Source organism: Leucopleurus acutus (assembly GCF_964270905.1).
Source record: "Leucopleurus acutus genome assembly, chromosome: 14".
Taxonomy (NCBI): Eukaryota; Metazoa; Chordata; class Mammalia; order Artiodactyla; family Delphinidae; genus Leucopleurus; species Leucopleurus acutus.
Window position 1 is genome coordinate 43,475,097 of NC_139156.1, and position 27,579 is coordinate 43,502,675.

Consider the following 27,579-nt stretch of genomic DNA (forward strand, 5'->3'; position numbering starts at 1 on the left):
TTTTACTGTACTCTGGCAACAACTTTGGCATTATGTCTCTCCCTATATAATTAGACTTAATGATGTATACGGACTAATAGTCATATAGGACAACAATACAATGAGTTAGATACTCTTATTAAGCCCATTGTACAAATGGGGAATTGAAGCCACAGGGAAGGCAAATAACTTGCTCAAGTCAACAACTCACATTAAGTCACTATTTGGATTAATTTTCTATTGTTGCCATAATAAATTACCACAGCTTAAAACAACACTTGCTTATTATCTCATAGTTCTGCAGGTTAGAAGTCTGACATGGGTCTCACTGGGCTAAAATCAAAGTGTTAGCAGGACTGTGTTCCTCACTGGAAGCTCTGGGGAAGAACTGAACTCCAAGCTCATTCAAACTGTTAGCCTAATTCAGTTCCTTATAATCGCAGGAATGAGGTCCTTGCTTCCTGAATGGCTATCAGCCAGGAGCCAATCTTTACTCTAGAGGCTGCCTTCACTCCTTTTCATGCTTTCCATGAGTTCATAAAGGCCTCTCTCCAGACCTTACATATGGCCCCTATCTTTCAGAACCATTAAAGGTGCTGCAAATCCTTCATAAGCTTGGAGTTTATCACTCCTTCTCTGATTCCAGCCAGAGAGAGTTCTATACTCATGTGATTAGATTGAGTTCATCTAGATAATGCAAGATAATTGCCCTATTTAAGGACCAATAACCTTAATTAGGTATGGAAAGTCCCTTTTCCCATGTAATACAACCTATTCACAGGTTCCAGGGATTGAGTGTGGACATTGTTGGGAAGGCCATTATTCAGCCTATTATTCAATTTTTATATTAGTTTTAGTTTCATCTACCCTGATAAACCACTTAAAGGTAACTTATTAGAGTAAAGATAATCTATTCCAATTTAATTAGTAGCAAGAATGTTAAAGTGGTTACAACTACGTAAGAATAATGCAGACATAGGCAATTTTCCCACGTTCATTTTTTCTGTTCCTCTTAACAAAATTCCCAGGAAAAGTTTCATATATGGGGCAGTGGGAGAAGATGAAAGAAGAAAAGAGGCAGTAACTCCTTAGTCAAGAGGCTAGGACCTTCAAATTTCCCATATCCTTCTCTGTGTTTGGTATATCCTGAACAAGAAGGTAGGGGGAATGGTATTTACTTCCTCAGAAACTCTGACAATTAAATACATTTCTTTCTATGCATTTGTCCTAAGTTTTATCATTAGAGACTGCTGTACCAAAGAGTGTCGTTCATTCAATTACTCTTTCTCAACCGCTGCTGGAGAATTATGTAATAATGTACTAATGAAGTATAAAGCTCTTTCTTTATATAACTATCAGTCATAGATAATGATTTACAAAACTACAGGAACTCATCCCAATCTATTGACAAGGTCTGAGATTTGATGTTAATAAGCCAGAAAAAGAGACATACATAATAGAAGAAGGCTGTGAGAGACAACAGAATATATGATAAAAACAGATGGTGAAAGGACTGCAAAGGAAATGGTGATCAATTAATACCCATGGAATTTCTGGTTATTTGAAAGACAGCAATAAGTAAATAGCAATAAGAAGCTTATTTTAGAGTCTGTAAGGCTGAAAAATTTCCACTGTATTTCATGGTTAAAATATTTTAGTTTTCAAGCCATTTTTCTCTTGAATTAAGTTCTAGGAAGGAAATACTATTTTTCCGACCTCTTGTCTTTTTTAATAGGTGTTTCATGGATTTCTTAAGAATGACATGTTATAATGTACATTGTATAGTTATGGAATCTCCAAAGCAGAGGCTGTAAGAGATTTTGAATATTTGAGATAGTATCTAAGAATGCACACGTTATGTTTACATTAAATAATATTTCCTTAAAAATGTAAGTAAATAAACAAAAATCCTGTAATACTGCACTTGGTCTGGGGTCCAGAAAAAAAAATTTATGTCACTAAAACACTGCTCCTAAATGCACATAATACAGGAGGCACCTAAATATATACAGCAAATATTACCATACCTAAAAGGAGAAACTGACAATAATACAATAATATTTAATAAGGGACCTCTAACATCCCACTTACATCAGTGGAGAGATCAGACAGAAAATCAATAAGGCAACAGTGGTCTGAAATGACACAATAGACCAGTTGGTCTTAATAGTTATCTACAGTACATTCCATCCCCAAACAACAAAACACACATTCTTTTCAAGCGCACACAGAACATTCTCCAGGATAGATCACATGATAGGCCATTATACAAGTCTCAACAAATTTAAGAGAACAGAAATTATATCAAGCATTTTTTCCAACCACAATAGTATGAAACAAGAAATCATTACAGGAAGAAAAATGGGGAAAGTACAAATACATGGAGCCTATACAACGTGCTACTGAAAAACCAATGGGTCTGAGAAGAAATAAAAGAGAAAATCAAAAATTACCTTGAGACAAATGAAAATGGAGATACAACATTCCAAAACCTATGGGATACAGCAAAAGCAGTTCTAGAAGTAAAGTTTATAGTGATACAGGCCTACCTCAAGAAACAAGGAAAATCTCAAATAACCTTCCATGTAAGGGAATTAGAAAAGGAAGCAAAAATAAAGCCCAACATCAGCAGAAGGAATAAAATCAGAGAGGAAATAAATAAAATAGAGACCAAAAAAAAAAAAAAAAAAAAAAAAAACCAGAAAAGATCAATGAGAACAAGAGCTGGTTTCTTGAGAAGATAAAACTGATAAACCTTTAGGCAGGCTCATCAAGAGGAAAAGAGAGAGGAACCAGAAATAAACCCAACACTTATGGTCAATTAATCCATGACAAAGGAGGCAAAAAATTTCAATGGAGAAAAAAGAGTCTCTTCAATAAGTGGTGCTGGGAAAACTAGACAGCTACATGTAAAAGAATGAAATTAGAACATTTTCTCACACCATATACAAAAATGTACTTCAAATGGATTAAAGGTCTAAATGTAAGATGGGTAACTGTAAAACTCCTAGACGAGAACACAGGCAGAACACTCTTCAACATAAATCATACCAATATTTTTTTATCTGTCTTCTAATGTAAAAGAAAGAAAAGCAAAAATAAACAAATGGGACCTAATTAAACTCAAAAGTTCTTGCACAGCAAAGGAAACCATCGACAAAACAAAAAGACAACCTACTGCATGGGAGAAAATATTTGCTAATAATATGACTGATATGGGGTTAATATCCAAAATATATAAATAGTGCATACAACTCATATCAAAAAAATAAACTACCCAATCAAAAAATGGGCAGAAGGCCTGAATAGAAACTTTTCCAAAAAAGATCTATAGATGGCGAACAGGCACTTGAAAAACAATGCTCAACATCATTAATCATCAGAGAAATGCAAATCAAAATCATGATGAGACATCACCTCACACCTGTCAAACTGGCTATCATCAAAACGTCTACAAACAACAAATGTTGACCGAGATGTGGAGAAAAGGGAACCCTAGAATACCTTCGGTGGTATTGTAAATTGGTGCAGCCACTACAGAAAACAGCATGGAGGTTCCTCAAAAAACTAAAAATAGAACTACCATATGACCCGGCAATTCCACTCCTGGCTATCTATCCAAAACAAACCAAAAACACTAATTCAAAAAGATGTATGCACCCTAATGTTCATAGCAGCATTATTTATAACAGCCAAGATATGAAGCAACCTAAGTGTCCATCAACATGTGGATGGATAACAGACACACAGACAATGGAATATTACTCATCTATACACACACACACACACACACACACACACACACACACACACACACACACAATGGAATATTACTCATCTATAAAAAAAGAATTAAATTCTGTGATTTGCAACAATGTGGATGGACCTAGAGGATATTATGCTTAGTGAAATATGTCAGATAGAGAAAGACAAACATTCTATGTTATTGCTTATATGTGGAATCTAAAAAATAAGACAAATGTATATAACAAAACATAAATGACTCACAGATACAGAGAACAAACTAGTGGGTAGAGGGATGTGGGGAGGGGCAAGATAGAGGTAGTGGTTTAAGAGATACAAACTACTATGCATAAAATAAATAAGCAACAAGGATATACTGTACATCACAGGGAAATATTTATGTTATTTTGTAATAACTTTAAGTGGAGTATCACCTACAAAAATATTGAATCACTATGATGTATTCCTAAAACTAATATTATAAATCAACTATACTTCAATAAAAACTATCAAAAAGGAAATAAGTTATGATTTAAAAGCAACAGCAAAACAAACAAAAAAACACTGCTCCTAAATCTTATCTACTGGGCATAGATCTAACTTTGCAAGATCTACCAAATCCCCATTATTAATACTATTGGTTAATATGGTATATTCCTATATGATAGGATTGTTGTGTTGTTGTTTTTTTTGTTTGTTTGTTTGTTTGTTTTCGGTACGCAGGCCTCTCACTGTTGTGGCCTCTCCCGTTGCGGAGCACAGCCTCCGGACACGCAGGCTCAGTGGCCATGGATCACGGGCCCAGCCGCTCCACAGCATGTGGCATCTTCCCGGACCGGGGCACGAACCCGTGTCCCTTGCATCGGCAGGTGGACTCTCAACTACTGCACCACCAGGGAAGCCCCCTGTCGTTGTTGTTTTTTAATGATACAGGACATATCTTAGGATGTAGCTCATCCAATCACTGGCACAGCCCTGAAAATAAGTCTGCTCCCTGAAATGGAGCTTGTGGAATGTTTCACACTCAGCTGAAATTTACATAAAGAAATACCAGTCCAGCAAAATCATGTAATAAATACAGTTTTTTGTGACCCACAGTAGATGGTAACTCTAACCCAAAGAGACAAATGGCTCAGGGTAGACTCAGTGCTGATTTAGTGCTAATCACTATAGGGCCCTAGTTCTTAATTTCTTGTCTTTGCTAGGGATTGGGTCTAGAGAGTAGAGGAATGCAGATTATCAAAGGTGGGAACCAAAGCATCCAGCAACTGAGCAAGCAAGGCCATTTGTAGGGGTCATTGTAAAGTTTCTCAAACTAGGCATGCCAGAATTCCTATGATGGCTTTGTAAAAATGCAGGTTCTGGTTCTTCACCCAAACTGACCCTCTAGATTATTTTTTATAAAGCATCATAAATCATCTGAATATTATATTTCGGAAAAATGGTTACTGGTTAGGAAGTAGTCTTTGGAAACAGACAGACCCATAATTGTATTTCAACATCTCCATGTCCTAGCTGTGTGATTTTTACCAAGTTACTTAAATTCACTAAGTCACAGCTTAACAGAATAAATGGTAATAAATTCTATCTCACAAGATTAAATGAAAGGATAGTACATGTCACATAGTACATACTGAATATTTGCTCACAGAAAATAAGCACTCTTGGGGCTTCCCTGGTGGCGCAGTGGTTGAGAATCCGCCTGCTGGTGCAGAGGACACGGGCTCGTGCCCCGGTCTGGGAAGATCCCACATGCCGCGGAGCGGCTGGGCCCGTGAGCCATGGCCGCTGAGCCTGTGCGTCCAGAGCCTGTGCTCCGCAACGGGAGAGGCCACAACAGTGAGAGCCCCGCGTACCGCAAAAAAAAAAAAAAAAAAGAAAAGAAAAAGAAAAGAAGCACTCTTATTAGAGCTGAGAACAAGGCAAAGCCTGATGATAGGTACTAAGGAAATTACTATGCTTCATCCCCTCATTCTGATTGGTAAAATTAAGGATATCACTTAATTTTGAAAAATTAAAAAACTTTTTATAATACGCTATAAACGTTAGATCAAAGAAATTTAGTCTTTGGGTGTAGTTTAATAAGTCAGAGAGCTCATGTAACGCTTGTTTCCTTTATTTCTGAAAATGACAAAGAGGGTGTTGAGTTTATAGCTAAAGGAATAATAAAATGCGAATTCTGTGGGACGATGTAACAAAATCTGGTGGGTATGGATATCTGAACTATAAAGAAAAGAAACAGCAGAGCTTCACAGTTCTAGAATTCACAGTTCTTCCAAGTTCTAGAGTTTATGGTATTTTCCAAAATAGTATTTCATATCTAATATCTTTATTTGCTCATATTTAAAGAATAGAAAGAAGTTCAAACTTAAGCTACAACAAACATTTCTGCCAATAGGAATAGCCAAAAACAGAGTACAGAAATAACAGAAGTGATTACATTACAACATAGAGGAATTCAGAAGGTTGACAAAAAAATTTAATATTCTCAGTAAAAATATGAGTACTTCGGGCTTCCCTGGTGGTGCAGTGGTTGAGAGTCCGCCTGCCAATGCAGGGGACACGGGTTCGTAGCCCCAAAATACTTCGATTAGCTTTTACTATCTGTACAGAATCCATGCTACTTTTTACTGAGCATTTTCAGGTTCTTTAATTATGTGAACTTGTTAATGATGCAGTAAACCTTGCATAGTTTTTCAGAAAAGAATCTTTAATTTCTTATCTACATTCAAAGTAAAGGGATGTTAGTTATTTGGGGGCCTAAAGAAAGTCTAACCTCTAATTACCATTAAAGACAAAAAGATCCTTCCCCACTCTGTCCATTGTAAGGTATTTTCCAGTGTAATATTTACTCTTTAAAATGTGTAAGTTAAAACATACCTCAAAATATGAAGTTTAAATATATGGCAATAAGGATTGCCCATGCTATGAAGCAGATTCTCATTATTAACTCATAATTACTCACGTTCCTAACTTTGCCAACAAATCAAGCAACAGAACAAAATTTACAAAAATATTAAACATTATTGCCTGAACCATTTATATTCTAAATTGTAAAACAGTCAAAAGGTTACATTAGTCAAACATATGACTCATAGTTAAAGAAAAGGAAAATGAAATATATGGAAATTCATATAAAATGAATTCAGGCACACTGTATTATTCCAAAGTTGAAGAAATTTGCATTTCTTTATTAATAGCAAAGGCAAATATTGGAACTGAATTGTAAATTTAAAAAAAATAGGATCAAAATTAGTAAAGTACATAACTTGTAAATTATACATTAAGTCCATGTAACCTCCTAATAGATGGGGATTCCAGAAAGTCTTTTCTTAATTTATTTTAATGTAATTTCCATGGTCAAAGTGCTAGGAAAAGGTCCATTTTTTTTTTAATTGTAGATTTTAAAGTTCTGGAAAAGGGAAACTGTTTTGGTAAATGTTTTTATTTGAATAATATAAGGATATTTTTAAAATAGAATCTTCCTGTATGTAATTAAAATAGCCAGACCTCAATGGTTCTTTGTATAGCTACTTCTGCAATGTTTCCTTCTTCTCCATGAATCTCTCAGCTTTAGGATTTTATGTCCTCATACTATGCTATGTATTATCACTGCTTGTTGCAGTCATTTAAGATCTCCAAGTCATTTCTCTTTATGCCTTGAGAATTCTAGCTCTTGGCTCATTGTTATCTCTTCAAACGTATCATGTAATGACGTGTGGTGACTTAAATTTTCATTCAGACAATCGTTCTATACTTTGACTTCTCCTCACTTGACCTCCTCTCCTTCAGTGACCTTGTCATCCAGCCTATCTCAGCCATTCACTTACTAAGCATACTTTTGTGGTGAGCCAGATATCCTAGATTATACTGTGTTAACAAAGGTCAGAAAGGTTTAACAAAGGTAAGGTAAGAAAGGTAAGAAAGGTAAGGTAACAAAGAAAGGTAAGGTAACAAAGAAAGGTAAGAAAGGTAAGGTAACAAAGGTAAGAAAAGTTTATTTCTCACCCCTGTAAACCCACAAAGTTCTCCAGGGCAACTGACTTCTACATGGTTATTAAATGTTCCAGGATGCTTTAACCTTGACTTGTGGCCAAGTTCTGCCCATCTTTGGCTTAGAAGACAGTGGACATTTATTACATTTCATTCGTTATGCTATTTATGATCATTTCAGTATGTCCACAACTACAGCTTGAGTAAGGAAAATAAAGAATGGAGAAATCTGGTTTTTAAATGCACCCAACATGGCAGTGACCCTTCTGGTATCATTTCTTTGACCAATGCAACTTACATGGACATACCTAAACTCAAGGAGTGTGAAAGTGGAATCCTCCTATATGGTTGGATTTGAGAGCAAACAAGAAATATGAATGAGGACTAGTTTATTGTATTATATGTATTATTATATTACTTCACTAAAACATACTTGAACATGCTTTTTCCTAATAACTAAATATATTCTATCCCCAATTTCATTTTCATATATCCCATCCTCTGATACAACTTTTTATCTCCCCAGCTCACTCCCTCTAGTACTCCAACTGTAACAATTCTTCAACTCCATCAAGACCTACCATCCACTGCAAAAAATACTTTATCACTCTCATATCCCCTCACCTTCTTATATCACTTCTTAACCCTACAAGTTTATTGCGTTCAGCATTATACATAACAAATTACCTGGGTGCATACTCAATCCCCATCCACCATCCTTCTTTCTTCATTATACTTGAGTGGGAAAAAACAACCTGGTTAAATCCAACTCTCAACCTATTCTGCATCTGCATCTGTACTTGCAGAGAGAACAGAGCTGACACGTTTATTACTTAATGTACTAACAGGAACCTCATAGTGCTTAGGACTGCTTATCATTCTTACTACTTTTCCATAGCTTATTCATTCTTCTAAGACAACCACTTCAAAATTTCTTCCTCAAACTTTCACCACCTCCTACCTAAGCTTCATTTTCACTAGATAACATCTCAGGCCCCAGAGCAATAATTTAGCTTTAATTATACTTTGTGAAATAGATCATGCACACATATGAGGAGACAAAGCAGATAAACTGTCCACTGAAGGAATTAGGGGTCCTCTGAAGAGATAATACCTTACCACCCACCACTCTTCTCTCCATCTCTTTGCACATGTGTCTATATAGTCTTCCTCCCCTCTTTTACCACCAAGCAGCTGCCTTTGCCCTTCCTAAGGACGTATCCTCCACTTGTTCTTTACATCTCATTTCTTATTTAAGAACTTTTGTCTATATACTTTCTCTTATCTTTCCATCTCCTGCCAACTCCTGTCCTATTTGTTTGTGTTGCTGTATTACTGTTCCTTTTTAAATTAAACTTCTCTGATAGTTATCTATACTTAGTTTATCCTATTCCACTCTATTCTTTCTGCCTTGAGCGTATTACAATTAAGCTTTAATCCAAACATCCACCAAAACTGCTCTTGATCTTCATGCTGCAAAATAAAGCATTTATTTCCCAGTTCTTGTTTATACATCCTCGCTGTAGGATTTAACAGTTGATCATTCCATCTTCCTTGAAATACTTTCTGCATAGGGCTTGCAGAATATATTCCTCACTGCCACCTACCTTGCTATCTATCCACTCTTCATTCTTCTACTTTGCTGATTCCCCCATGTCTCCCCAACTTTCAAGTGATGGAATGCCTCAGGTGCCTCTGTGCTTGTTTTTTTTTTTTTTCTTCTATCTACACTCTCCCTTGGCAATCTTATGCATGCTCATGGGTTTGAATAATATCTGTAGACTGATGCTCCCAAGTTATTTTTCCAACCTGGACCTCTCTCCTAAACTCCAGGCTTTAAAACAAACTGCCACCTTGACATCCTAGAGAAGTCAAACAAAAAAATCCTGGACATTTAATCTCTACCCCAGATATGTTCATCCACATTGTTATTTATCTCAGTACATGAGAACTCCATCTATCAATTCATCAGGTCAAAAAAAAAATTACAGTCACTCTTGACTACTCTCTGTCTAACATTGTACATCTAACCTATCAAAATATTCAGTTCGCCCTACCCACCAACTACTATATCAAGTATCTATTTCTTACTACATTAAACACTATTATCCTGGCCCAAGCTTTTCTTACCAAGGTCATGGGAGGGGAATGTGGGGCAGAATATGCAAGAAGGAGAATAAGGAGAAGGAGAAAAATCATCATCTATGCCCTTGTTTTGAGACCACATCAAAATCAGGAGTGGTAAGCTGTGATAGTGGTTGCTATGGTTGTATTAGTGCAGGTGAAAAGCAAGAAGAGAATGGAAAAAACAATCTTCTTGCAATTCAGGGATCTGGGCCTTGCCTTCCTTTCAGACATTTCCCCCCCCTCTTCTCTTCTTATTTCATCTGCTCTAACCATCACGGACTTCTCACTACACCATGGACACCGTCAGCAATCTCTACTCTCAGGGTTTTGGTCCCAAAGGTTTCTTCTTTCCAGGAGACTATTCTTCCAGTCATTTATGTGGCATTCCACCTCACTTTATTCAGCTTTATATTCAAATATCACCTTATCAGTTGTGTTTTTCCAGATCAATTATCTAATTTAAAACATCTTTCATTTTATCTACCTGCCTGTTTTTTTAAGCAATACCTGGCATAATATTCTATATTTTTTATTTATTTATTTGCTTAAGGCATTTTCACTCAAAGAACAGCTCACTGAGAGAGGGACTTTAATAGTTCACCACTGCACCACCGGTACCCAGAACAGTGTCTGGCACATATTGAGCACCAAGTCAATATTTACTAAAATGAAAAAAAATAAACTATGAATCCACTGTTAGCATTTTTGTTTCATTAAAGAAAAAAAAAAAACCTGGCATGATCAGGAACTTAGCAATATGGTTCATCTGCATAAATCAGGAGTCTGCAAACTATGTCCAAGAGGCCACATTCAGCCTGATTCCTTTTTTTTGTAAATAAAGTTCATTGTAATACATCCATGCTTATTCATTTACCTTTGTCTATGGCTATTTTTGGGCTACTCCAAGAGACTTTATGACCTGCAAAGCATGAAATATTTACCACCTGGCCCTTTTTAGAAAACATGTGCCAAGTCTTGGCCTAAACTGTAAAATTCTGGCTTAATTTCCTATATTTCCTTTCTTTTTGGCACCACTACCTTTCTATATTTCTAGTCACCTCAAAGCAATGCTGGAGTCAACAGAAACTTTTATTAACTTTGAAAAAGCGAAGTGGAGATAATTACGAAGAACTCACTGTAAGCTGTTCAACTTCAGAAGCAGTAACAAATTATGTTTCTCTTTGCCATTACTTCCTATCACTTAATCGGGCATTTTTTATGAGGTAATAGTGATTTATAAAGAAAAGCTCTGGGGATTTTTACTTAGAACAATATTGTTTGAATGAGAGCATTCTGTTTAATTTAAATTTTTTCTTCAGAGAGTTTCTTGACAAAATCACTGCATTTCATACGCACAAATAATAAACATCTCACGAAGACTCTTTCTCCTTGGAAAATCTTTGCCTTTTATTGGATAGATGGGCAGGATGCTGAAATGGAAAGGGGGAATCTCTCCTAGCCAAATTCAACTGTATTGTATTGTCAGTCACAAACTTGGGCTAATTTTCTGATATAAAGATTCCCCATTAAGAAATCTAGGCAAGATACATATTTCTTATTCTCTACTTAATTTGTGGTACTCAGAATTTAAAAAAAAAAAACAGATTTAATCTTTATCCTACTTGTGTGATATAATTAAAACAATCACACATGACTCTAGCCTGAAATAAATAGTTCAGTCCTCAGGGTCAGACAAACCTGGGTTAAAAGCTTTGTTCAGCTAGTTAATGGTCAGAGCCCCTGAGCATATTGCTTGCCTTTTGGATGGTGGATAACAGCCTACATATAGCTATAGTGAAGATTAAGGCCCTTTAACACATTGTGCGTATGCAATAGATGAGAACTCCCTTCTCAGTTATATATAAACGTTTTAAATCCTATCCATGCACATTTTCATGAATTCTTAAGGACAAGTAATGCAGCAGATGCTTTCAGTGACCCCCCAGATCCTTGGCACTTACTGCTCCCAGGCACAGTGCTGGTTTCTCATCACAAGTACCTACAAATTTCTAAACGACGCCTTTCCCTGACTAAAGGAGCTGCTTAGATTTTTTGTGCAGGTCAGAATACAGGTGCTGACAATTTGTCATCTACAGGAGCAGTGGTGTGCTGGTGTCATGTGTACCAGTTTACAAATGCTGGCTGGTAAATTTTCAGGGATTTTACAACTTGGTTCTTAAGTACAACATTATTAAGAATTAAATTATATAAACTTACAATTAAATAAATTATATTAAAAACAAGAGTAAAATATGCTCAAAACTCATCACTTTCTAATTATTTTACACTTTACTATTATCTATGCTTTTGAGGTTCTTAATGTCTTATTTGTATTTGTAGGGTGGAGATTCCATATAATGGTGCACTACTGAGCATCTCCTTTCAACCCCACAGTCAGTGATGTCATGCTGTAGTCTGAAATTGGTCATAGTAAGAGTGGCTCCAACACAGGTGACAGATCCTAGAAATCAGGACTATTTGTTCAGAGAGATGACTGTTAAACATTTACCACTGCTCAACACTCAACCAAAACCAAATAGGGATTAGTGGATAAATACCCAAGCTTTCCACCTCCTCAGTTGGGGTAAATCAGGGATGAATTCTATATTGTTTCCCAGACATTCCAGAGGATTAAGTTCCAGAAGCTCACAGGGATAATACAAACATTAATAAAGGGAAGTGATATTGATGAAATCTCAATGGTGGTTGTCATTTATAAATTAGTCTTGATAATAAGAGATATTATTATACAAGTGGATTCTCTAGTGTAAATTGGCAATAAGATTCCAGTATAGCAGTGGACAGTTGGCAGTAATTAACCATCAGAGGCAAGGAGGAAATAATTACCATAATAAGGAACAAGACCAAAGTGGCAACTAGGGAGCCCTGACATGTAGCAATCTGTTGTAATGGAAATTAGAACACGAGGTGATATAATTGGGCATCCAATGAGACTGCTGCTTGGTTTATATAATGAAATGCAGCTAGGCAGAAGGCTGACAAAAGCCCTTGCCCAGTTTCCAGATGTGAATCAGATCTCAGTTTCAATGACAACGGATTAGAAGTTGTCTCTTGAACAAATTAAAAGCTTTTCTTGAAAAAGTAACCTATAATTTCACAGCAAGAATATGTAGTATCTATTTCACCAATCCTTCTTCAAAAGGATCTATGGCCATTTCAAGAGTAACTATATTGTGGGGAAAGGGCCATACCAAGATGATTTAGGGACTGTTGACATTTTGATACAGTATCAGAGCTGAGCTGCTCTAGGTGATGTGGAGCATCACAATAACTCCCATGTTAAAGTGGGGGCATAGAGTCACCAGATGATAAATGAAGTACTGGCCCATTTCATTTTTACATAGAGTCCAATGGGTCACCCTGTGGTTATTTTCCTAATTTCTGAGTGTATAATCAGAGCAGCTGTTCTTAATTGCTGGCAGTACCCTAAGATGAGTTCACTGAACTGTGGCATAAAAGGCATCATAATGAGGTCAAGTAGAAGCCCTTGAACTGCTACCTCACCACTCAACTGATCGAATCTCTTGAGAAGAAAATGGCAAGTAACCTGGATGTCCTGTAAGACAAATGTGTGCCAGAACATAATAGACAAACCATACAAAGATTCAGAGGCCTATCATATTGGTGGAGATTTTAGGGTTCAAAGATTTGTGGCATGTCAAGACATCCTATCCAAGTTAATAGAAAATATTTTCAATGTCTTTTATATCTGCATTGATAATATTTTCCTCACTCCATCTTCTTTCTATTCTTCCTCCCCTACCTCTTTCCCCCTCCTTCCTCCTCCTTCCTTTTCTCTCTTAAGATTAGCAAAAATTTCTTCTATTTTAATTGTCTTTCCAAAGCATAAGCTTTAATGTTACTGATCCAATTAATTTTCAATGTTTTTCTTTACCTTCTTTCCTGTTATTATTTTTTACCAGTCCTTTTAGTTTACTTTCTTTGGGTTTGTTTTTTAATATTTTGTAGTATAATGAACCAAATGTTTAATAATTTATTTTCAATATATCTTGCATTTTAAAATTTAATTTATGGCTCTATAATTTCCTTTGATTATTCCTGCAACCATATCTCATACATATGGCACTAGCTATAATTTCTACAATACTTGTAGTAGCTTTAGTGTTTAGTTTTCTTTGTAAAATAAGACAGTTTGGTTATGTTTTATATCTTTGTATTACTTTCCAAGTGGATTTGTTCTTGCAATAATTTTGTGGTTTCTAATTTTATTGCATTATGGTCATAATTCTGTCAGAAAGTATATGCTCTATAATATTTATAAGTTAATAGAAAAATGAACATAAACATTAAAAGAAAACACATAATGGGATTTTTTTCCCCTAGGTTTTTTAACTGCATAACCTAGATATTTGCAGTCAGCGTTCCCTGAGGTAACTCCAGCTATGACAATTTTGTTTCATACAAAATTCAGTGCCAGTCGCCAAACCACCATGAAGCCATTGAAGCTTGTTCTAGGAAGTCCAGAGGATTTCCTCTCTTACCTGTAGTTGCTCCTTCTCCCTGGCAGGCAGATATGTCTGACTATTCCAGTTACTCCTCTCCTTCTCTTCTAACCATTTGCCATTTGGTTAACTCAGATTTTACTCCTGAAAGTCTAACCTCTTTCATAATGCATTAGCACTTTAAAACTTTGACCCATTTCATAAAATAAGTTTCATTCATTTTATTTATTTCAGACCATTTCATTTATTTCAATTCTCTTGCAGCCATACTCTTTTTCTCTGTACACCTCAATCATATGTTAAAAATGATATATTTAGACAGTTTTACATAATAACTTTATTTCACTGTGATAAACATTGTCTGTCTTCCTTCACTTAGGCCAAATCTCCTTAAAAGTAAGGTTGGACTCTAATTAAACTTAAAAGCTTTTGCACAGCAAAGGAAACCATAAACAAAATGAAAAGACAACCCACAGAATGGGAGAAAATATTCGCAAACGAAGCGACCGACAAGGGATTAATCTCCAAAACACACAAACAGCACATGCAGCTCAATATCAAGAAAAACAAACAACCCAAGCAAAAAATGGGCAGAAGATCTAAATAGACATTTCTCCAAAGAAGACATACAGATGGCCAAGAGGCACATGAAAAGATGTTCAAGGTCACTAATTATTAGAGAAATGCAAGTCAAAACTACAATGTGCTATCACTTCACATGGGTCAGAATGGCCATCATCAAAATATCTACAAACAATAAATGCTGGAGAGGGTGTGGAGAAAAAGGAACCCTCCTACACTGTCGGTGGGAATGTAAATTGGTACAGCCACTATGGAGAACATGGAGGTTCCTTAAAAAACTAAAAATAGAGCTACCATATGATCCAGCAATCCCACTCCTGGGCATATATCTGGAGAAAACCATAATTCGAAAATATACATGCACCCCAATATTCATTGCAGCACTATTTACAATAGCCAGGACATGGAAGCAACCTAAACAACCCATCAACAGAGGAATGGATAAAGAAGATGTGGTACATATATACAATGGAATATTAGTCATAAAAAAGAATGAAATAATGCCATTTGCAGTGACATGGATGGACCTAGAGATTGCATACTGAGTGAAGTAAGTCAGACACTGAAAGACAAATATCATATGATATCTATTGCTTATATGTGGAATCTAAAAAAAATGGTACAAATGAAGTTACTTACAAAACAGAAATAGAGTCACAGATGTAGAAAACAAACTTATGGTTACCAAGGGGGAAGGCAGGGAGGGATAAATAGGGAGACTGGGATTGACATATACACACTACTATATGTAAAATAAATAACTAATAAGAACCTACTGTATAGCACAGGGAACTCTACTCAATACTCTGTAATGACCTATATGGGAAAAGAATCTAAAAAAAAGTGTATATATGTATATGTATAACTGATTCACTTTGCTGTACAGCATAAATTAACATGACATTGTAAATCAATTATACTCCAATAAAAATTAATTTAAAAAATTAAGGGTGAACTTCCAGTACTAGTTACTTCCCACAATGTGAAACTTGTGCAGTACTTTTCATGCTATTGCAATCTTTTCATACACATACATCTAAAATAGTGAGAAATGTTTTCCATACACCATCATCTTGATTAACTATTAGAGTTATTCCTGGTTGATACGCTTTAAAAGGCACTCTGATTGGTTATCTGTGTTTTCATTTTAAAATTTTTGATATCTTGGATATTTGAAAAGGTGAAAAATATATTGCTCACTCGAATATACTAATTTGGTTAAGATAATTTATTAGTTTTCTGTTACTGTATAACAAATTACCACAAACTTAATAGATTAAAAAAATAAAATGCAGAGAATCTGGATCATTCGTACATTGCTGGTAGGAATGTAAAATTGTACAGCCATTCCAGATAACATTGGACAGTTTCATATAAAACTAAATATGCAATTGTCACATGACTAGAAATTGCACCCTTGAGCATTTATCAGAGAAATTAAAAACTACTTTAGTAAGCTGAAAAATTCCCCCTTCCTCACCACAAGATATCCAAACCCCTGGAACCTGTAAATGTTACCTTATTTGGAAAAAGAATCTTTGTGGGTTTGATTAAGTTAAGAATCTTGAGACGAAGAGGAGGCAATGTGACCACAGAGCAGAGATTGGAGTGATAGTTACAAATCAAAGAATATGGACAGCTGCCAGAAACTGGAAGAGGGAAGGAATATATTCTTCCCTAGAGTCTCTGGAGGGAGTCTGGACCTGGTAACACCTATATTTTAACCCAATGATACTGATTTCATATTTCTGGACTCCAGAACCATAAGAGAATAAATTTCTGCTTTCTTAAGCCATCCAGTGTGTAGTAATTTGTTATATCAGCCACAGGAACTAATCTACTTATATACACACAAAACCTACATAAATATAGCAGTTTTATTTGTAAGTCAAAAACTGGAAATATCCCAGATGTCCTTCAGTGTGTAATGGTTAAACAAACTATATACATCCATACCACAGAATACTACTTAGCAATAAAAAAGAAACTATTAATCCATAAACAGCTTGGATGAATCTCATGAAAAGCATATTGACAGAAAAAAAGCCAATCCCAAAAGGTCACATAGTCCATGATTGTATTTATGTACCATTCCCAAAACTGACAAAATTTTAGTGGTTGCCAAGGGTTAGGGGGAGGGGGTTGCATGAGAGTGGTATGGTTATAGAAGAGCAACCTGAGGGCTCCTCCTGGTGATGGAAATACTCTGTAGCTTGACTGTGGTAGAAGACACAGAAGAATGAGTAAAACTAGGGAAATTTGAATAAGATCAATGGATTGTATTAGTGTCAATATCCTGGTTTTGATACTGTATAGTTTTGCAAAATGTTACCATTTTGGGAAACTGGGTAAAAGGGTACATGGAATCTCTCGGTATTATTTTTCACAACGGAACATAAATTTATAATTATCTCAAAATAAAAAAACAAAGAAACATTTTATGCTCACAGTTCAGATGTCCCAGGCTTGACTAGGTTCTTTACTCAGAGTATTACAAAACCAAAATCAAGGTAATCAGCCAGGCTGTGCTCTATCTGGAGAATAGAGAATCTGCTTCCAAACTTATTCAGGTTTGGGGCAGATTTCAGTTCCCTGAGGTTGTAGGACTCAAATTCCCATTTTCTTCCCCAGATATTGGCCTCTATCCCATCTCAGCTCCTAGAGGTTCTTCCCAGGTCATAGCTCCAGGGCCCCCTCCATCTCAGAACCAGCAATGACACATTGAATTCTTCTTGTGCTAAGAATATCTCTGCGGCTTCCCTGGTGGCGCAGTGGTTGAGAGTCCGCCTGACGATGCAGGGGACACGGGTTCGTGCCCCGGTCCAGGAAGATCCCACATGCCACGGAGCGGCTAGGCCCATGAGCCATGGACACTGAGCCTGAGCGTCAGGAGCCTGTGCTCCGCAATGGGAGAGGCCGCAACAGTGAGAGGCCCGTGTACCACACACAAAAAAAGAATATCTCTGACCTCTGCTACCAGATGAAGAAAGCACTCTAATTTTAAAGAGCCTGACTGTTTGCATTAGGCCTACCTGAATAATCTTGAAATAAATGATCATCACTAACCTTAATTACATCTTCAAAATTCCTTTTTCCACATAAGATAACATAATACTGGGACTGATCTTGTCATAATGACAGATCCGTGCATAACAGCAAGAAACTTGGCTGGGGGTGCATCTTAGAATTTGGTCTACCACAGGTCCAAACTCTGGTTTTACCTAACTCGTTATTTCACTTGTTGACAATTTTATACCAGCATATTTAAGTATAAATATGTAAAACACTACAAATAGATTAGTATCTTCTGATCTATTTATCACAAATTCTTTTGAAAATAGTGCCTCATATATACTTCAAAATATATTAAAATATCTCAGAGTTGATATCTCAATTTAAATTTGGAAGAGTACAAAAAAGAAATAAGAACTAGATAATAAATGACAAATCATAATAATGGGCTTCATGGTGATAGTATAAGATAGGATTTGAGAGACCACAGTGTGTACATTCGCTACCTCTACATAAACTTCTGCGTGGAACTGACTTGGAAAGAAAAGCTAAGCTTGTCTGTTTGTTTTTAATGGAAATTATTACCGTTCAAACCCACATCAAAAATGTGGTTATAAACTTTCTTTTCCTCCAAATGCTCTATTAGGTACCTTAGTTTATTTTATGTTATATTAAGCACAAAAAGTTAAATTTACATATTAATAGTCTTGCCTCAATGATCTCAAAGGTTAAAGAGTAATCACATTTGTACTAAAGAAGATCTTAAGTATATAACTCAGAAAAGAAAAAAAAGGGGGGGTATTTGTTTGCAGTTCATCAAGCTCTAATGGTCCCATATATCAAACACGAAAGTTCTGCGTTGCTCAACCAATCTTCCTGATGCAGAAAATGGCACAACCAGTGGGGAAAGAAAAGAGAATTCCTTTAAGCGTGTAAATGATACGGACATTATTTTTCCATTATTAAGATGGAAACGTCTTCTCAGAATCATTGAACAAATGGAAAATAAAAATAAAAAACAGCTGTTCTTGGAAAAAGCAAAATTTCTAATTCACTTTGAATCAGTTATTGTGTAGCACTTGGGAAAAGGCTCTGAAAATGTTACTTACATTAGCACTCAAACAGAAAAACAACTTATATTAAGAAAGCAGGGAGAGCCTTAGGGGCAAATTCACCTGAGATTCATGGTGCATTACACAAACACAACTAATGAGACAAGAAAAATTTTTGCTATAAAATATGGGGGAAAATGTCTTTGCTACTTAGCCAGATATTAAAAAACTATATCTCATAACTTTGAGACATTGCCAGTTGGATGGGCTGTTCTAGAAATAGAAACTATAAGAACTGTGTTTCTAGATCTCTGCCAGGCGGCAAAGTCCATCTAAAAAAACAATAGGAAATCAGATGAACAAAATCATACATATTAATGTATTATTAATGAAATTATCATTAAAATATAGTTTTAAAAGAATTTTTTAAAATCCTGTGTATATTTTCTGAATTTAACACCTTAGTACTATCCTTTCTATTATAAAGAACTTGTGACTTTTTATTTCCTCTCAGTCTTCTAAAACACAATTGCCCAAATATTAACAATTTTACCACATTGGAGGCAATATTTGAATACAGATCTCCCTAGTTTCAGGGTTTACAGCTATACTTTTGATATTATGCTTTTCTCTCCCCCTCTTTTGTCCTTCTCTCAATCTCCTCTTATTCTCTCTCCCATCCTCCTACCATTCCCCATACCATATCTGCAGTACTCCTCCAACCCACATATCAAAATGTGCTTACTGTGTGTTTCATTTCGCCGGGAAACTATTGGGGAATTGATGTGCTCACTTAATCCACTAATTTATTTTAAGCCAAAATATTGCTATAGTGGAACAAGTCATTAGGAAAATCAAGGCAAAAAGCCAGAACAAATAGCAAAAGTACTTTTGGATTCTTGCTGTGGCGTAACGAACTAAAATATATGGGTGAAGGATGTTACTCAAAGGTGAAGATGAAATGTGCTGCTTAATTTTCCTGTGCTAAGGTCACACCTATCTCCAGTCAAAAAGATAAAGATCTATAGATAGAAAAGGTAGCAAAAGATATTACTGATCCCTTAGCAATATTCTTAGCAATATATTTTGGAAATATCCTCTCATGCAACGGAATAATAGCAAAAATAAACAACTAGGACAACATCAAACTAAACACCTTTTTCACAGAGAAGGAAAATATCAACAACAAAAAAAAGTCCACTTACTGATAAGGGGTTAATATCCAACTCAATATCATTCAGTGCATTATTTGCATAGCCAATATACTGAAGAAACCTAAGTGGCCATCAATAGATGAGTGAATAAAGAAGATGTAGAATACACACACAGGCGCACACACACAAAATGGAATATTACTCAGCCATAAAAAAAGAATGAAATCTTGCCATTTGTGATAACATGAATGGACCAAGAAGGTCTTATGCTGAGTGGAATAAGACAAATACTGTATTATTTCATTGACATGTGGAATCTGAAAAACAAAACAAATGAACAAACATAATCAAAGAAACACAGCTACAGATGCAGAGAACAAACAGTTCATTGCCAAAGGGGAAAAGGGGAGGTAGAGTGGGGAAAGGAAAGAAGTAGGTGAGTGAGATTAAGATGTACAAACTTCCAGTTTAAAATAAATAAGTCATGGATATGAAATGCACTGTCTGGGCAATATAGCCCACAACTATGTAAAATCTTAGTATGGTGACAGATGGTAACTAGACTTATCCTGGTGACCATTTTGAAATGTATAGAAATATTGAAACACTAATTTTTGTAACAGGAACTAACATATTGCTGTAAGTCAATTATACTTCAAAAACAAACAAGCTCACAGAAAAAGAGATCAGATTTGTGGTTACCACAGGTGGGGGGGGTGGGGGGTGGGAAATTGGATGAAGGCAGTCAAAAGGTACAAACCTCCAGTTATAAGAGTTATAAGATAAATAAGTATTGAGGATGTAATGTACAACAGGATAAAAATAATTAACACTGCTGTATGTTAAATATGAAAGTTGTTTAAAAAAAAGCAAATCCTAACAGTTCTCACAAGGGAGATTTGTTTTCTATTTCTTTAATTTTGTATCTGTACAAGATGATGGATGTTTACTAAATGTACTGTGGTAATCACTTCATGATGTACATAAGTCAAATCATTATGCTGTACTCTTTAAACTTATATAGTGCTTTATGTCAAGTACATCTCAATAAAACTGGACAAAAAGATAAAGACTACTAAAGATTAAAAAAACTCATTGAGCTATCCATTTTAAATAGGTGCATTTTACTTCATGTAAATTAGATAGTAATAAAGTTGCTTTAAAAACACACATACTACCAATGGGGAAAAAATATTGAGGAGAGTTATGATTCTTGAAATACTAATTTTTTTACACCCTATTCCCATAAACATGTTATTTTAAAGTACTGGGATACTGGTTTTTTTGCTGGTAATAATGTAAATATTTTTTAAATAACTGATCTGTTTCTACCTTGAAATGTCCAAAATGATTTATTATGTGTATTATATTTTGCAAATTAAACAAATTTAAAATTCACACCTGGTTATAGTTCTTCCAACTTTTTTGCACTGTTGTTTTATTATTAATACCATGGGCTACTAATGTGACTAAGCATCTCTTCCTAGGTTTAAGTTTTGTTTCTAAGTAAAATTTCCTAAGCTTAGGACTTTTCACATATATAAAACCAAAATACACTTACAATTAGATGCAAACCCATAAAATCCACATTAAGTCCATTAATTTACTGTGATGGATGATGGTTTTTTGTCAAAATCACTGCTATTGTGGGTCATAATAGAAACATTAAGCCTCAGGATGGATTTATAGTTAGTTTTTTCCCATTCTTTCTCTTCAATATTTCTAATATAAAGAAGTATATGGCCATAAGAATGTTAGGCAAATAGTATTAAATTATCTAAAGGCTTAGTTTGCTAGTCTCCTATAATCAGACATTACACTTAATGAAAACCTTCTCAAAGAGCCATCTTCAATATGAATTTTAATAGTATTTCATTTAATAAGCCTGCAAACGCTTTTTATTTTCTTGAAGATTTATTCCTTATTGTACCACTCAGGAATTCTGTCTTCAAGTGATACATAATCATCAAGGTAAAAAAAATCTTCACCTACCATCCTATTGGTTTACTTAAACCAATTAACTGTTGAAAGTTGATAGGGACAGAGAACCAAGTCAAACATAGGCTTGCATGGTAAATGCGGAACCAAAAGCTACAGCATAGGTTGCTATTTGCCTTGGGATGTCACAATCTTCTCATAATTTCTCTCCATTTATACCACTAAAAGTCCTACACAATACTATTGCTTCACCTTCTTGTGGAATAAATATATTGTAAACACAAATGCAAGCATGAGTCAACCATAATAACTGGAACAGGAGTTTTAAAAAATATTATAAACACAATTATTCTTAAAATCATTCATGCTGCTTTGTGATTCAGTAGTTCTTCCTTGACCCTACATTCTCTATTGTCTGCTTCTATGGGTTTGACTCTTTTAGATACCATATAACTGGAATCATGTAGTATTTGCCTTTCTGCGACTGGCTTATTTACCTTAGCATAGTGTTCTCAAGGTTCATATACATGGTCAACAGGTATATGAAAAGATGTTTAACATCACTAATCACTAGGCAAATACAAATCAAAACCACAATGAGATATTATCTCATGCCTCTCAGAATAGCAATTACTTTAAAATTAACAATTACTGGCAGGGATGTGAAGAAATTGGAAACGTTTGTGCACTGTTAGTGGAAATGTAAAATGGTACATCTGCTACGGAAATCAGTATATAGGTTCCTTTAAAAGTTAAGAATAGAGGCTACCATATGATCCAGAAGTCCCACTTCTAGGTATTTATCCAAAAGAACTGAGATGAGAATCCTGAAGGAACATCTGTACTCCCACGTTGACTGCACATTATTCTCAATAGCCAAGATGTGGAAGCAACATAAATGTCCATTAATATATGAATGTTAAAGAAAATTTGGTATATGCATACAATGGAACATTATTCAGCCTTAATAAAGAGGAAGCCCCACCTCACCTTTTCCAAATATCTTTATTGAGCTATAACTGATGTACAAAAAGTGTACATATCTAAAATGTACAATTTGGTGAGGTTCACATTATGTATACAGCCTTGAAACCATTACCCCCACCAAAATAATAAATATATTCACCCCCCGCTAAAAGTTTTCTCAAGCACCTCTAAATAAAATAAAATCTATTAGTAACTGCCATCTGCTCTAGCTGTCAGGAACCCTTTTGTATTTATCACAGAAGAAGAATAAACAAACATGCAAACATTTTAAAACAGAGATGGTATTTTTCTCCATTCACTGAGGACAAGCTTTTTAAAATAAATGTGACAACATCCCCCTCTTTTACTGGTACAATGTGACTTTTTCCAGAATTTGAGCTAAACTACTGATGGTGTGCTCTGAATTAGTGATTCTCAAATTTTAGAGTACTTTGGAATCATATGGAAGGTTTGTTAAAATCCAGGTGCTGGCATCCACCCTCAGAGTTTCTGAGTAGGTCTTGGGGAGGGCTAAGTAAATTTCATTTTTAACAAGTTCCCAAATAACGCTGTTGACTTTGACATGGTTCTCTTATTTGTGGGTTGGTTCCTCATTTAGAACCTCAGCTGATATTGATGTCACTGAGGCCAGAATGTCTCCTAAAAGTAAGCCCTACATGTTTTGCTGGAATAGCGAAGGGAAGTTACCTGGCTACCGGGGCTGGTGATTTCTGAAGACTAGGGATCTAACATCCTTCAAATTTGCATAGTGTTTTGAATTCCTAAGTTTCTATTTTTCTTCATAAACAAGCTAGCTTCTTCCTGTTTTGCCCTAATTCAGGCATTTAGTTTTTGGTGTTCTCTAACCTGGTAAGCCTGCTACTACTGCTCTTTATTTTCCATCTTTGAGTTGTTAGCTCCTTCTCTCTCTTCTGTTATTGTCTCCTTTCCTGTTTTCTTTTTCATTGTGATCTTAAACCTTTTTTAATAACTTTAATTTCATTTTAGCGTTTTGTGAAATGGAAATATGAATCCATTTTTTTCTAGCAAGAAATTCTTTCCCAAGTAGTCTTAACAATACATTATCCCTATTTTGGTTGCTTTTATCAAAGCTGGAAGACGTTTCAGAAACAGAATAATTTAAGATATTTTATAAATAGAGAATTAAATTCAGTGATGTGTCCCAAAGACTCACTAGTGTCTTACATTAAAAATGTTACTTTACCCCTCCCCAAATTAATTTTACTTTAAAATGCTTTTCACTAAATAAAAAGGGGGTGCATTAAAATATGGAGTTCATTTTGTTACTATGTGAGGCCATATTTCTTTCTAGTTCATGAAATCATTACAAATCAAAGTTCAGAGATATTTATCCATGGTCTTTGACATGTCATTGTCTTTCTCTGTAGTCAAATTTCTCTCTTTCTCTAGGCTCTGGGCATAAAGCCTGAATGGGTCCCTGTCTTTACAGAAACTATAGTAAACTGAAGGTGACACACATATGCAGGCACTTCCATGTAGAGTGATGTAGGATTTGGTAGAAAAATACTGCCTCTTATGAAAGCACTCAAAGGTACTCATCCAGACTCTGAGGATTCAGGAGGAACACAATCAACAAAGCAACTTCTAAACTGAGATCCAAGATTTTCTACCTAGAGATTTGTTTTTTATTTCCCCAACCTTTCTGCCACATTTGTTTTCTCTATTTCTGCTGCATTCAGGTCAGCTGAAATTCCAAATTTTAATTAGCCAACTCAGACTTGACTCTATCAGGAATACAAAATCTTAGCATCTAATGGAATTTTCTTCGCACCCAGAGTTTCTAAATTCCAGCCTCTTATGGGTAAATTTCTATACAGTTGTGCAAGTTGTGTCCTGTCTTTGGGCACTGAACACACAATGTGGAGATTCTGATGGGCCCTACTGCTAACAGTGGGATTTTGGCAGTTTATTTTAATTCTCTAAAGCATTTTTCCTCTGTAAAACAGTGATAATAATTTTATCCATTTCATAGAATTATTGTAAAGATCAAGTGAAATGTTGGCTGTAAATCGATAAGCACTCTACCTAAGTACTTACTGTGCAATACATTTGGCATTAGCATTGTATCAATTATACAAGAACAAAAACAGTTCATGTTTTTTCACATTATGCTATTTGTATTACAAGGAATCCCATGGCAATTGGCATAAATATGTGGGTACAACCCATCCAGGTGAAGGGAATAAACTCAGTTTGTATAATTCATATACATATGAATAACCTAAGATTAATGATCCCACTTGTGTGTCATAATCTCTATTGAATTACCAGGGTAAAAATAGTACTTTATAATGATTTTTAAATCTATACTTTGTCAGTTTGAGTTACCGATTACCTACCATTATCTAATCATACTGCTAGAAATCGCATTCTTTTTTATTTAGTTATTGACTATTTGAATTTTTATTCTTCTACCACCATTATATTGCCTTTTTGTGGTCACCAGGGCTGGGGTTTAGTTTTATAGATAAATTTATAGATAAATAGAATGCTTTATCATATTGCCCTGTCCAGAAAGATGAAACACAAAAGGACATCAAAACAAAATATCTAACCATTTGTATTAGCACGGGGGGGCATAATTTTCATTAACAATTCTTCTCTACTTTGCTCATCCCCTTGTTTTACCAAAAACATTGAATAAAATACTCAATTGTGCAGAAGAGAATACAAGTGTGTGTCTATATGCGTGTATGTGAACGTGCATTCATGTGTGGCATTGACTTCCCCTGGAAGAGCAATTATAAGGAAAACAAAGCATGTTTTAAATTACAAATTTTAAAACTAGATGATTAACACATTTACTATGATCTCTCTCCAGAGCAACAATTTAGGTTTACAAAGTGTATGCAATTATTCCAAAATGAATCAAGAAACGGGGTGAGAATACTTTCATCCCTGGGGGAAAAAAATGCATCTATATTAAAGTCCATGAGAACTAGTTAAACTATTTACTAATGTAATTATGTGCTTCCCAATATTTGAAACTGATACCACATGTTAAAAATATATAGTTTACAAAGGATCCTTGTAATGTAAGTCTTCTAATGTAAGTCTATCTATATTTTAATGCATACCAATATAAAAAGACAGCATGAAAAACATATGCAAATACAAAGGTCTATCTAGATACCTACTGAACGTCCTCTATTTGTCAGTCAATTTAGATGCTTGAAATACAGAGATAAAATTTTGTTTTAAAAAAGGCTTGCACTTAAGAAATTCACATTCTTGATAGCTACATATATTTTATGCATTGTTCAACAAAATATTTGGGCAGATTTTAATAAAATTTAATTAAATGAACATACACTTATATATATTACACACATTTATATATATAAATTAGAATACATTAACCAATAATAATAAATTTTTTTATTAAAATAAAAACAGTGTCAGGAGGCAGTGCAGAGCTTGGAATGGAGCAGCAAAGATAGATCAGAAAGGTGCTACTCAGGTTTATGGGATTTTAAAGACTAATAAAAGTCAGTTCTAAATTAGAATCTAGGGCTTCCCTGGTGGCACAGTGGTTGGGAATCTGCCTGCCAATGCAGGGGACTCGGGTTTGTGCCCCGGTCCGGGAAGATCCCACATTCCGCGGAGTGGCTGGGCCCGTGAGCCATGGCCGCTGAGCCTGCGCGTCCGGAGCCTATGCTCCGCAACAGGAGAGGCCACAACAGTGAGAGGCCCACATAAAAAAAAAAAAAGAAAAAAAAGAGTCTGTTTCTAAATTAGAATCTGAAAGCTTAAGTGGCAAAGTCAAAGAGAAACTTCAATTGGTTCCATAATTTTAATTATTCTTGATTATCCATATTATTTTGCATATAATCACATTCTAGCTCTAAGCCTGCCTTAGATGTAGATTCCTCGGTTACCAGAAAGCCAATAAGGAAGGTAATAAGCTGAAAAGAGCAAAGGGAATGCACACATGTGCACGGGCACACACATGGACAAAGTATTTTGAAATTCAAACAACACATCTATCTCTAGCCCAATCAAAATTTGCTACTAAGTAATGGGAAGGCAATGCTTCTAACAACACCCTTGATCTTGTCAGTGCCTTCTTCATTTGAATAGATTTTAATTGGTATTTTTTAAATAAAACACCTTGCCAGAGATTCAGGTCTGAACTGATGGTCAAGATAAGGATACCTTGTCCTGAATCTGCCTTCACCTGGCCACATGATTTTGGATTACCTGATTCACCTTCTTCATCTCCACAGGATGAAGTTTCGTCAAGTTAAAATGAGAGAAAGTGGTTCAGTGACCTCTAAAAGAAAGTACTTTAGGCTCTACCAACTTACAAGTCCATTATTCTTAATTTTTCTGCTACTCTGACAGAGCTTCCCCTTTGTAAATTCAGAATGACACATAGAGAATGCCATGAGAAACACACTAGAACACTCTAGCAGATCTGAGGTAGAACTCCCAGCCATATGGTACAAAGTTGTTTGCTAAAAAGTTTGCCCTCTAGCAATACAACCTCAAATAGATTGATCAGAG